This window comes from Nyctereutes procyonoides, unplaced genomic scaffold (genome assembly GCF_905146905.1).
Source record: "Nyctereutes procyonoides isolate TBG_1078 unplaced genomic scaffold, NYPRO_anot_genome, whole genome shotgun sequence".
In the NCBI taxonomy this organism is placed as follows: Eukaryota; Metazoa; Chordata; class Mammalia; order Carnivora; family Canidae; genus Nyctereutes; species Nyctereutes procyonoides.
Genome location: NW_026575131.1, coordinates 56,838,623 through 56,849,730, shown reverse-complemented (window position 1 = coordinate 56,849,730; position 11,108 = coordinate 56,838,623). Strand labels below are relative to the sequence as shown.

Genomic DNA, 11,108 nt, shown 5'->3' with positions numbered 1-11,108 from the left:
AGGCAGCCCTGGGCCCAGGTGCTCGGGTGGTGCCGGGCCCTGGTGGGCGCACGCCTTGGCCCGGCGGCCCCCCTCCCCCTGGACTGGCGGTGGGCCATGGCTCTGTGAGGGCGGCGAGGTCAGCGGGTGCCCAGGGGAGGGCCCCACGCGCTGGTTTTCACAGCGGGGGTGGGAGCAGGAGTCGGTGCTGGGGGGGCCGTGTTCCTGCTCTGCAGCGGGCACAGCTCCGCGCTGGCGTGTGAGCTCCGGGCTCGGAACGGTGCTGTGAGGACGGCGGTGTTCTCTTACGAGCTCCAGAGCTTACTTGTTTCTCCTTAAGCGTTCATCCGTCCATCTTCGTCCAGTGCCTACTGTGTGCCAGGCCCCCGGCCCCACCTGCGCCAGGTGGCTGAGCCTGGGGAGGGAGGACAGGCCACGAGTCCATGCCTGCCTCTGTCTTCGGGGACAGTATGCATCAGGGGAGGCCACCTGGAGGAGACGGGTGGGGCCTTTAGTGAGGAGATGAGTGCGGGTGGTGGGAGGGCCAGGGCTCGCTGGCCACGTGGGGAAGGTATGGCCGGTGTCACCCAGAGGTGAGGGGGCAAGAGTCCTAGAAAGGGCTCAGCGCTGGCTGCCCTAGGGAGAGGAGGCCGGCTGCTCCCCACTGTCCTGCCTCAAGCAGGGGCGCAGCAGCAGGAAGAGAGCCCACAGCTCTGGAGTCCTGGCCTACATGCTGGCGCCCAGTGACCTTGGTCATGTCACTGGCGTCCCTCTGGGGCTGTAACTGCATCTTCAGCCAAGAGGTGTGACAGCTGCTCCTGCAGGGCCTCCCTCCACGCACTCAGGAAATGGGACCACGCTGTGCGCAGCTAGGACCGGAGGGATCGCTCCCTCTCCAGCACTGTGCTCGGCTCCCCAAGGCTCACAGTGCTTCCCACAAGAGTAAGGTCGCACTTAGGGCATGAGGACGTTGCCACCAATGGTGGTAAAACAGCTGGTCCTGAAGACAGTTCAGAAACTCCCCAAAGTGAGCAAAGATGATGGTTCTGACGAAGGGCGTGTTCTCCTGGGCCAGGGCGTGGAAGCAAGCAGGGGGAGGCTGGGCTGCCGCGGGCTGTGGAGGCTGCGTCCCAGCAGAGGCCGGGCCACTGCCCCAGCCCGACCATGAGAAGCACACCGACCCCCGACTGCGCCCGGCATCAGGTTGGGGGCCCCCCAAACCCGCCGCCCCGAGGGCCCCGGGCACAGAGCGTGTGTCAGGGACACCAGGAATCTGAATAAAGTGTGGATGTTGGTTAATAATAACGGGTCCTGTCGGTTCATTGGTTGTGACCCTGTGGCACTAACGTTAGGGTGGGAACCGGGCGGAGCTCGGGGGGCCCAGGGACCATCCTCAGCCTTCCCTGTACATCTAAAGCTGTTCCACAGCAAGTTTATTTTGTGAACTATCCGGTTATTCACACACACCCTGCGGGGAGCTGTCTGCCCAGCGTCGGCCCCTGCCCCTGCCCCGCGGCCTTGGCCTCCCCTGACACCTGTGCGGGGGCACCTGTGCGGCTCCGAGGGCCCCGCCCCCGCCCGCCCCGCCCCGCCAGGTGCCGCCCCCGGCCCCGCCCCGGCTCCCTGGTGCCCGCGGCTCGGGGCTCCCGCTCCAGCTCCGCAGGTGGCTCCGCTGGCGGCCTGGGCGGGTCGCGGAGGTGAGTCGGGGTCTCCGGAAGGGGCGGGGGCGGCCGCAGCCGCTGTGGAGCGGAGCCCAGGGGCGCGCGTTCCGGCCCCGGATGCTCCATCCCCGACGCGGCCGGGAGCCTGGCGGGGGAGCCTGGGGGCGGCGCAGCAGCGCGGGGAGCACGGGGAGCAGAGCCCGTGAGGGCTGCGGGGCCGCCCGGAGCCGCTCTGCTTCCCCCGCCCCCGGCCAGCATCCGAGTGCCCGGGAGCACAGATGGCGGGGTGCCGCGGGTCCCCGACAGGGAAGGGTGCCTGCCGAGGGGGCCCTCTGACTCCACGGTGCCACCAACGCAGGCTGTTGTCAGGGCTGTGCGGCGGCGGGTGGGGAGCTCGGCTGGGCGGTCCCTCCGCCACCCCCATGTCACGGCCACCCTGACCGGCCACCCTGACCGCCCTGGGCCCCCCCCGGGGGGCGCGGTGTCTGGCGGTGCCGGAAGCTTTGGGGACTGTGTTCGCATCAAGCACAAGCCCTCCAGCCCGAGTACGTGCTGGGCTTTGGAGGGAAAGCCTCCGGGAACCCGCAGGTAAGTGGATTCGTGTTTTGTGCATCCCGGTGGCAGGACGTGGCCACGCACACCCCTCAGCCCCGGGCAGGTGCGGGTGTGCGGGATGGTGCATCTGTGTCACCGTGCGACCGTAGGTGTGAGGGTGCATGGCAATAGCGCGTGACTGTGCGTGGTCGTGCCACCGGGTGTGTGTCACGTGTGAGGTTGTGTGTGTCTGCATTTGCAATTGCACTGGGAGCCTGTGTGAGCTCCTGCTGGCCGTTGTCCGAGCTGGTGCACAGGGTAGGGGGTGGGAACTCCTCCTGACAGATTGCCCCGTCTGGAGGATGGGGTTCACCACCACCGCCATGCACGCAGATCTGGTTGGGGCACAGCGGGAGGCCCCATGAGCACGCTGCGGGCCCCTTGTCCCACCAAACAAGAAGTCATGCCCCTGGCGCTGGTCCGACGGCAGCGCCTACTTGAAGCCAGTGAACCCCGCAGCTCGTTCTGGCGCCGAGCCCCAGGCTGGTGTGTGTGTGTGTGTGTGTGTGTGTGTGTGTGTGTGTGTGTTGTGCAAAGTCCACACAGTCTGCAGAATTGTGAATGCCCAGGGTGTGCAGCACCGAGCCGGAGGGTCTTCAGACAGGGTGCCGGGCGGCCCTCTGCTCAGGCTGGTGCCTCCTCGTGGGAACCGCCTGCCTCGAGTGGCTGGAAGAGAAGAAACCACTCCTGTGACCACGGCCGTCCGTGGAGAGCCTGAAGCGGTAGTGGCCGAGCCGAGGCCCTGGGAGGCACCCAGAGGGAGAGGCGGGTGCGTTGCCCGTCCTGGAGGAGCACAGAGGCAGGGGAGGTGGGTGCCCACGTCTGGGCTTCCTTCTCATGTGTGTGGGCCCAGGAAGGAGAAACGGGCAGGGTGCGTGTGGATGCGGCTGTGGGGTTCTGAGACATGGGCTCTCACGGGGCCAGGTTGGGGTGGCTGGGGCCCCGGGAGCTGAGCCTGCGTCGAGCTCCTGGTGCCATCTCCGTGGCTCACCTGCCCCACCTGGACAGCAGGGTCCTTGGGGGGGGGCAGTGGCCCACTTCATGACAAGGAGCCACCAGCAAAGTGGAGGAAATCCCTGGAATGTTAAGGACCGTGTGTGTATGGAAGAAAGGAGGGGCGGCAGAGAGAGGGAGGCAGAGACGCGGAGAGGAGACAGGGAGTCTGTCCGAGCCTCAGTTTCTTCATCTAGAAGATGGGCGTCCTCATGCCGCCGCTCCCCCGCCGGGGGTCCCTGGGAGGCCCCGGTCAGTGTCAGGCCTGGCTTCTCCTCTTTTCCTAAGCTCACCCCATTCCCAGAAGCGGAGATGGGGACACGGCTGTTCCCAGCCTTGTGGTTTAACATCCGTGCCTCTAAACGCGGAGGATGACACAGTCGGGGCGCTGGCTCATGCCTGCCTTCGGCTCTGTCGCTTCCCCTGCTTTACCTCTCCTCGTTAAAAACCACGATCTTGGAATAATTTCAGTTGCAAAGACGGCGCGGAGGGTCCGCAGGTGCACTGCACCCAGTTTCCCCCGTGGGAAGGCCCTCGGGTGCGCAGTGCCAGGGCGCAGAGCACAGGTGGCGTGGCCCCGGCGCTCTTGGCGGCCTTGTTCAGGGCCCCCCCAGTGCTCGGGGCTCCGGCCTGGGACTCCCAACCCGGCATTTTAGGACCTGAATCAACTTTACTTTACATCACACAAGCTGTAAGTCGTGGGAGGTTTCTTTTTTTAATCAGCGAGTCTTTATCCGCTTTCCCGGGTATCACCCGTGTGTATCAGCTCCCCCCCCCCTCCGTCCCCTGTGGTCTTACTAATGAAGAGAGGACAGGATATCATCGCTGCAGATAGTTTTCTCACAAACACCTCTTCCCATGAAAACCTAACAAAAAGTCCACAGATAAAAGGGGGGGAAGAAGAGTCGGAGCTTATTAAATTTCCCGCAGGTTCGCTGAGCGATTTATTTCACGAAGTGGGGGTGGCAGGTGGGGAGGGGTGGGGCCCCAGGAGCGGCTGCGGGGGGACAAAGGATGCTGCGGTCCACAGGCTGGAGCTGGGATGCGAGGGTCCCGGTGCCGGGTGGCATCTCTGAGGGCGGGGGCAGAGAGGAGGGTCCGAGGTGGGGAGCCCTTGGGGCTTCACCTCCGTGGACGGTTGGCCACGGTGGACCCGGCGCTCCCTTCCCCCCCGGAGGCTGGACCCGCACTTCACTGGCTGGTGCAAGCCGCCGCGGACGGAGGGAACATTCGCAGTGGGCAGGTGGCCCTGCAGAAAGGATGAGGGGCCAAGGGGCATGAGGAGCAGGCCGGACGGGCCACCGACAGCAAACCGTGGCGCCAGGGGGCGGGGGGCGGACAACACCCTACAGGCGGGGGCCTGCACGGAAGCGAATGGATGCTGCGTGGCAAATTGTTCTAGAAGTGAGCAAATCAAAATGTGTCGGGGCGCCTGGCGGGCTCAGGTGGAGCGTGTGACTCTTGATCCTGGAGCCGTGAGTTCGAGCCGCACGTTGGGGGTAGGGTGTACTTTAAAACAAACAAGCAAACACAAACCAACAACTTACACACTATTATCCTATCGTTTCTGTGGGTAATTCGTTCGGGGAGTCTGGCTCGGGGTGTCCGGTGACAATAGCAGCGGGGAAGTCAGCCCGTGTGGCAGCGTGTAAAACGCCTTCTGCCACCCGCCGGCGGCCGGAGGCACAGCTGGAGCATCCTCACGGCAGGTGGCCTGTGACTCAGCCTGCGGCAGCCACATACCCTACACCCTCCGCGGCTGCTCCCCCCCCCAAGGGCCGAGGCTTCGGTCCACCTGCTAGGAGCGAGACGTCGAGGCCGGCTGGCGCCCAGAGGGAGGAGGACGGAACCCACCGGGGAGCCGACGGGTGCGGACTGGGGCCGTGCATTGAAGAAATGGGACGGTGCAACTTACTGTCGTTCAGCGCGGTGCCCGCCCCGTGGGAAATGCTGTTTCCTCGCTGGTGGCTGGTGGCGTCTTCCCAGCCGATCTGCAGTCCTCTGAGGAGCGACCTCCCAGCCGTTGCCGTGGGCCTGGCCTGTGGAGCGAGAGGACTGTTCGCTCGGCCAGGATTGGGTTAAAGATTGAAGAGAACGTGCCAGGTGTTCTTTCCCTGGCTTCCACGTCTCCCAGAGGGACCCAGGGAAGTCCAGGCTCGGCACCTTGGCAGAAGCCGGCCTGCACTGCCTTGCCGGGGGTGCAGCTTGCACAATCCAGGAGGAAACAGATAAAGTGGGGACGTGGAAGGGCAAGTGGAGGCATCTGCTGTGAGGGTATAGATCAGCATGGCAGGCAGCAGGCACAGCAGATGCAAAGGCCCTGGGGCAGGATGGTGCCTTGCGTGACTGAGGAGTGAGGAGGCGGCCCCGGGGCTGGAGCAAGGGAGGGAGGAGGAGCTGAGGACAGACAGCGGGGAGTGGTGGGATCAGGTCTCGTGGGCATCTTGCCCTAAAGTGAAAGCCGTGGGCAGGATTGAGCAGAGGGGACACGGCCCGACTCAGCTCTGAGCTGCTGTGCACGGAGGCAGCAAGCTCTGTGACCAGGCCTGGGTGGTGCCCGGCAGGCATGGGCCAGTTCTGGATACATTCCGGGGCGAGGGGTCACGTGGACCCCAGGGGTTAGGGTCCGAGTGACACAAACTGGGAGGTGCTGCCCGAGGCGGGGAGGCTGTGGGGGAGCCGGTGTGCAGGGGCTGAGAGAGCTATAGGGTTCGGTGACGTGCGTCAGATCTGAGCAGCTCCCCTGCCCTCGAATTGCCACAAAGGTGGGGCTTGGAACAGCTCGCACTTAGCACCTTCCCGTTTCTGCGGGTCTGGGGTCTGGGCACGGCTTAGTGGGGCCCCGAGCTCAGGGTCATGCGAAGCCACCATCCAAGTGCTGGCTGGGCCGCGTTCTCAACTGAAGGCCAGACCGCAGAAGGCCCTGCTTCCAGGCTCACTGGGGTCGCCGGCAGATGAGGGAGGGCCTGGCTTTGGCGGCCGGCCAGCTGGTGGCCATGCTCAGCTCCTAGGGGACATCTGGGCTTCTCCTTGATGGCCACATAGTTCATCAGGCCGCGAGGGGGTCATTAACTGCAGGCTGCTAAGACGGAGCCTTACATCATGCAGTAGTCACAGCAGGGACAGCCCTGCAGCCTTCAACAGGGCAGAAGCAAGTCACCCCGGGGTTAAGGGGGGACAAGGCTGCCCAGAGCTCTGAACACCAGGCGCTAAGGGCCTGCCGGGTCACCCTGGGTCACCCAGAAGGAGGTCCCGGGAGCCAGCTGGACCCAAGTCTGCAATTCAGTAGATGAGTGTGGCTGGGAGACATCAGGGATGTTATTAAAACCGCAAGACTGGATGGCATCGCGGAGGGGAGGGCACGTACCTGCAGGGAGGCCAAGAGGACACTCATTAAATCTTCTTTAAATCGTCTATTTAAAATTTTTTTTTTAAGTTTAAAGAAAACATAGTCACTGCAACACACAGTAGAAAACAAAAGGAGGTGAGTGACAATGAATAAAAAGGTACAGGGAAGGAAACCCACCCCAGACAGACGGGAGGCAGGAGGACTCTCAGTGACTGCAGGAAATAACGTTGTAGTGCAATGTCCCCCACATATCAAGTGAATGCAGGGGAATTCCCGACAAGCAACTTATCAATGTTTTATTTTGTTTTTTTGAGATTTTTATTTATTTATTCATGAGAGACACACACACAGAGGCAGAGACACAGGCAGAGGGAGAAGCAGACTCCCTGCAGGGAGCCTGATGGGAGACTCGATCCCAGGACCCTGGGGTCACGCCCTGAGCCAAAGGCAGATGCTCCACCGCTGAGCCCCCCAGGTGCGCCCATATCAACGTTTTAACAAAGATGGGCCTCGACAGGCCTGGGAGTCGGGTTGGGGAGATGGTCCTGCAGGTGTAAGTCCGGGTCCTGTCTTCGGGTCCGATGTCAATGTCTGGTTGTTCATGGATTCTTTTGTTTTGGTGTTGATGTTTATATTTTTAAAAGATTGTGTGAAAATGTTGATCTTGACTGAGGTTTTAGGTGTCCCCCTTAAACTTTGCCTTGGAGGCCAGTACCCCGATCGTTTCACCCAAGGCCCTGGGCTGGGTATCCTCCTTGAAGGCTGTGCACCCACAGCTCACGCCCTCTTTTTGAAAACAGTCATTGGCAAGGGTTAGAGTAGCATTAAGGACACGCTGGCCCTAAGCCGAGACTCTGTGTGGCATCACCGGGAGGCTGGAGGCGGTTGTCCCTGCCTTGTTCCCAGCATGGCTCAGCTTGCAACGTCTTCTTGCTCAGCACTCCCTTGGGAAGCCCCGAAAGGCTCCAGACCCTCCTGGCGGGTGCACACGGAGAGTAGGGTGGCCAGGTGTCCTGATTTCAGCTTATGACTACAACAGTCCCAGGTGACCTGAGATGACTGGTCACCCCAAACGGGAGTGACTTGCCCAGTGTCACCCCATCACTGCTGAGCTGGGACGAGTGTCAGGTCTTTCGCCTCTGGCCTGGGCCAAAGAATGCTCTGAGCTGGATGCCGGTCAAGCCACAGAGTCCAGTTGGAGACGCCAGAGTTCGCGGCTCCCAACTCCGTTCTGCGTGCTCTGGGCTGTTGTCGTGCGTCCTAGAGACCCTTTGCTTTTCCTTCCCTCTATTGTGGTGCACGCTGCAGACCTTAGAGCCAGTGCAGGTCTTTCTTGAAGCTTCTACCGATCATTCCCGTAACTGGGAACAGCAAGTCTCTTGCCTGCTCATTCCTCTTATTTTACAACTGCACACTCACTCTTTAGATCTGTCTGGGGTGTTCTCATGTATCTCTTGAGCGCAGGTGGTAACTTATCCTCCGTTTCTTAAAAAAAAAAAAAAAAATAAGCTCTGCCTCATCCTGTCAAGGGGTTTCTCTCAGCTCAAGATCACTGTGTGAGCCAGCAATCGCCGTCTTGTGTTCTCCTATTTTCTCTTAATCAGCTATCTTCCCTCGTGGCACTCAGCTTTTGTCATCCATTCTCTTCCACCCCCAATCTTCGCAAAAAATAAAAAAATAAAATACATTCTAGAAGATATCTTGTAGTCTGAGATTAAGGGTGTGAAGGTTCTTCTGGAACCTTCTCTCTTAAGTAAGCTGCCCGCTTGTGTGAGACAGCTTGTCTCCATTACATCTCAGTGGAAACCGAGAGATCTATCTGAACAGGCAGATTTGGTTTTTGGCAGATTTGTTTTTTAAGTCCTAAATGAAAATAAATAAAGTCCTAATGAACTTCACATCTTGGCCAGAAGCCTACTTCAATTTCGAAATATGAGTGTTTGGGGTAAGTTGGGTTTTATTTTATTTTTTAAAAGATTGATTATTAATGAGAGAGAGAGAGAGAGAGAGAGGCAGAGACACAGGCAGAGGGAGAAGCAGGCTCCATGCAGGGAGCCCGACATGGGACTCGATCCCGGGTCTCCAGGATCCCACCCTGGGCCGAAGGCAGCGCTAAACCGCAGAGCCACTGGGGCTGCCCAAAAGTTGAGTTTTAAAGTGACTCAACTTTATGACTGGAGACTGACGATGATTAGCCTATCATCAGTCTGGCCTTCTGCGTTTGTTTCTCAACATTAAATGGAACATAAAGCAATCCAGAGAGGTTGCTACTTGGGGGGTCTTTAGCCGACTTTTCGCAAAGCTAATATAGGCACACTGACAATTTATTCCTTGGCAAGTTGTCAGCTTTTCCCTCAAGCAACAAATGCCTTGTCTGTGCCAACTGTTTGCAGAGGCTTTACAGAAGGTGCATGTGTGTCCTCAAGGAGTTGACGGGGGTCTAGAAAGTTCTCTAGACTGTGTCCATATACTACTTCATAATCACTTCCCAGCCAGGCTGTTGTTCCCACGGCCTTACTGCTCTCTACTCCGTGGAGCATTGAGCCAGCGCCGAACACCCCTCTTTCTGGATTTCACACTCACAAGGACAGGCACAAACTCCTGCTCTATCCGTTCCTTGCTGACTTCCCTCAACAGTTTTTCTTTAATTGCAGTAAGGTACACGCAACATAAAATTCACCACCATAACCATCTCTCAGTGCATAGCTCAGGGCACCCACTCCCACCACTGTCTCCAGAACCTTCCATCTCCCCACATGGACCCCCCCCACCCCCTGCCCTGGCTCCCACCATCTCCTCTCTGTCTCTGTGGACCTCCTGGGAGTGGGGTCCTGGAGGATTTGTCGTACTGTGACCGGCCTATTTCCAAGCACAGGCCTCAGTCCATCCATGTTGTAGCAGGTGTTAGAATTTCCCTCCCTTTTAGGGTTGACTACTACCCTATCGTATGGGTGGGCCACATTTGCTCATCTCTTCATCCACCAGTGGACACTTGGGTTGTTTCTACCCTTTGGCTACCGTGAATAATGCTGCTGTGAACATGGGTGTGCGAGCATCTGTTTTCGATTTTCTGAGTGTGTACCTTGGACACACCGGGTCTGGCTCCTCTCACTGAGCCCGGTGTCCTCAGGGTCCGTCCTTGTGATGGCAGGTGTCAAGATTCTCTTGGGAGCAGAATAAACGGCTGGAGGTTGGAGCGAGGGTCAGTGAGTGAAGCGCTGGGGAGGAGAGTCAGGCCCACGACTGTGGACTTGGTGCTGAGGGTGGCACGGAGCTCCTGAAGGCCGGGGAGTAGCACCGTCCTATTGTACAGACCAGAGTCTCTTCCCCTCGGCTCTGCGGACATTTGGGGCGGGTCACTCTCTGCGGGGCACCCTGGGTGCTGCATGAGGGGGGGTGTGGAGCAGCATCTCTCACTCCCACCCCCTCAGTGCCAAGAGTACCATCCGTTGTGACAGCCACAAACATCCCTGAGCATATGCTCAGTGTCCCCTGGAGGCAGAATCACCCTGAGGGAGCCCCTGGTCTAGGGAGGTATCTCTAGCTGCACGAAAGATGGGCAGCCCGGGGCAGGCCTGGAGCAGCAGGAACCGCCAGCCCAGGGAAGGGGCGAACGTACAGGAGCAGGAAGGGGTGCGTGCGATCCCTGGAGAGGAGGAAGGGGGTGGAGTGGGCTGCTTTGGAGGTGACCAACAAGAAGGGGGAGGGGGGTGCAGTCATGGAAGGCTGGGGTGTGGGTGGGTGCTGGTCCAGAGCAGCAGACGGGGGGAGTGGTTCCCAGAACGCAGGGAAGGGAGGAGTGAGCAGCTTTGCCGGGGTAAGACGCACCCAGCTTGGGACATGCTGAGGTGCCAGTAGAGATGTCTCCAGGTGTCCCCCACCCGGAGCCCCAGAACTGGAAACTTCTATATACAGGGTGCTGCTGAATAAATGATCATGGGCACTGTGGACTGTCCTAGGGGCGGCCCCAGGGAAAGGAGCCACGGAGAACGGGGTGGGAGAGGGCGAGGGCCTGCAGGTAGCGATGAGAAGGGGCTTTTGCATGGCTCTGGCAGGAGTGTAACAAATGGTTTGACACACTTTGCTCTGTGGCCACTTACATGGTGCCGTCGAGATGTGGCCGGCAGAGGACCCAGTTAGTGGGGACACAAAGACCTCCAGGGAGGCCCCTGGTCAGTTGGGGGGTGCTGGGGAGGGAGTTTCCTCTCCTGACCACCAGCTGGTGGAGGCCGCATGTCTCTGAGTCTGCAAAGGCCCTGGGGGAACGGGCACCCCCAAGTGTGGGGAGGTGGCAACGTTGGGAACTCCAAAAGCCCTGACGTCGTGTTGGCTCCAGCGTTGTTGTTGTTTGGGTTTTCACCACCCACAGCGGAAGAGGTGGGTGAACAGCATTTTCTTCAGTGACCTTGCAGACGTGGCTGCTCCTGCTGTGGTGCCTCCATGAGGCCTGACTCCCCATCTCCTGAGGGCAGCAACCCCATCCCGCGCCAGTTCACGCAAAGACCAGCTCTGTTGCCCGGGGAACCCAGAGG

General features: G+C 60.0%; 1 protein-coding gene across 2 annotated transcripts in view; it reads left to right on the top strand.

The window, feature by feature from the left end:
- Positions 1-1,629: 1,629 nt before the first annotated feature.
- TMPRSS9 (transmembrane serine protease 9) overlaps positions 1,630-11,108 on the top strand; it is a 45,882-nt gene continuing 36,403 nt past the window's right edge. Inside the window, exon 1 of one of the 2 annotated variants that reach the window (XM_055343201.1) lies at positions 1,630-1,676. The gene's annotated coding sequence lies outside the window, so the exon portion shown is untranslated. Of the gene's footprint in view, positions 1,677-2,973; positions 3,043-11,108 lie in introns of those variants that run through there. The other variant, XM_055343202.1, reaches the window with a different exon arrangement.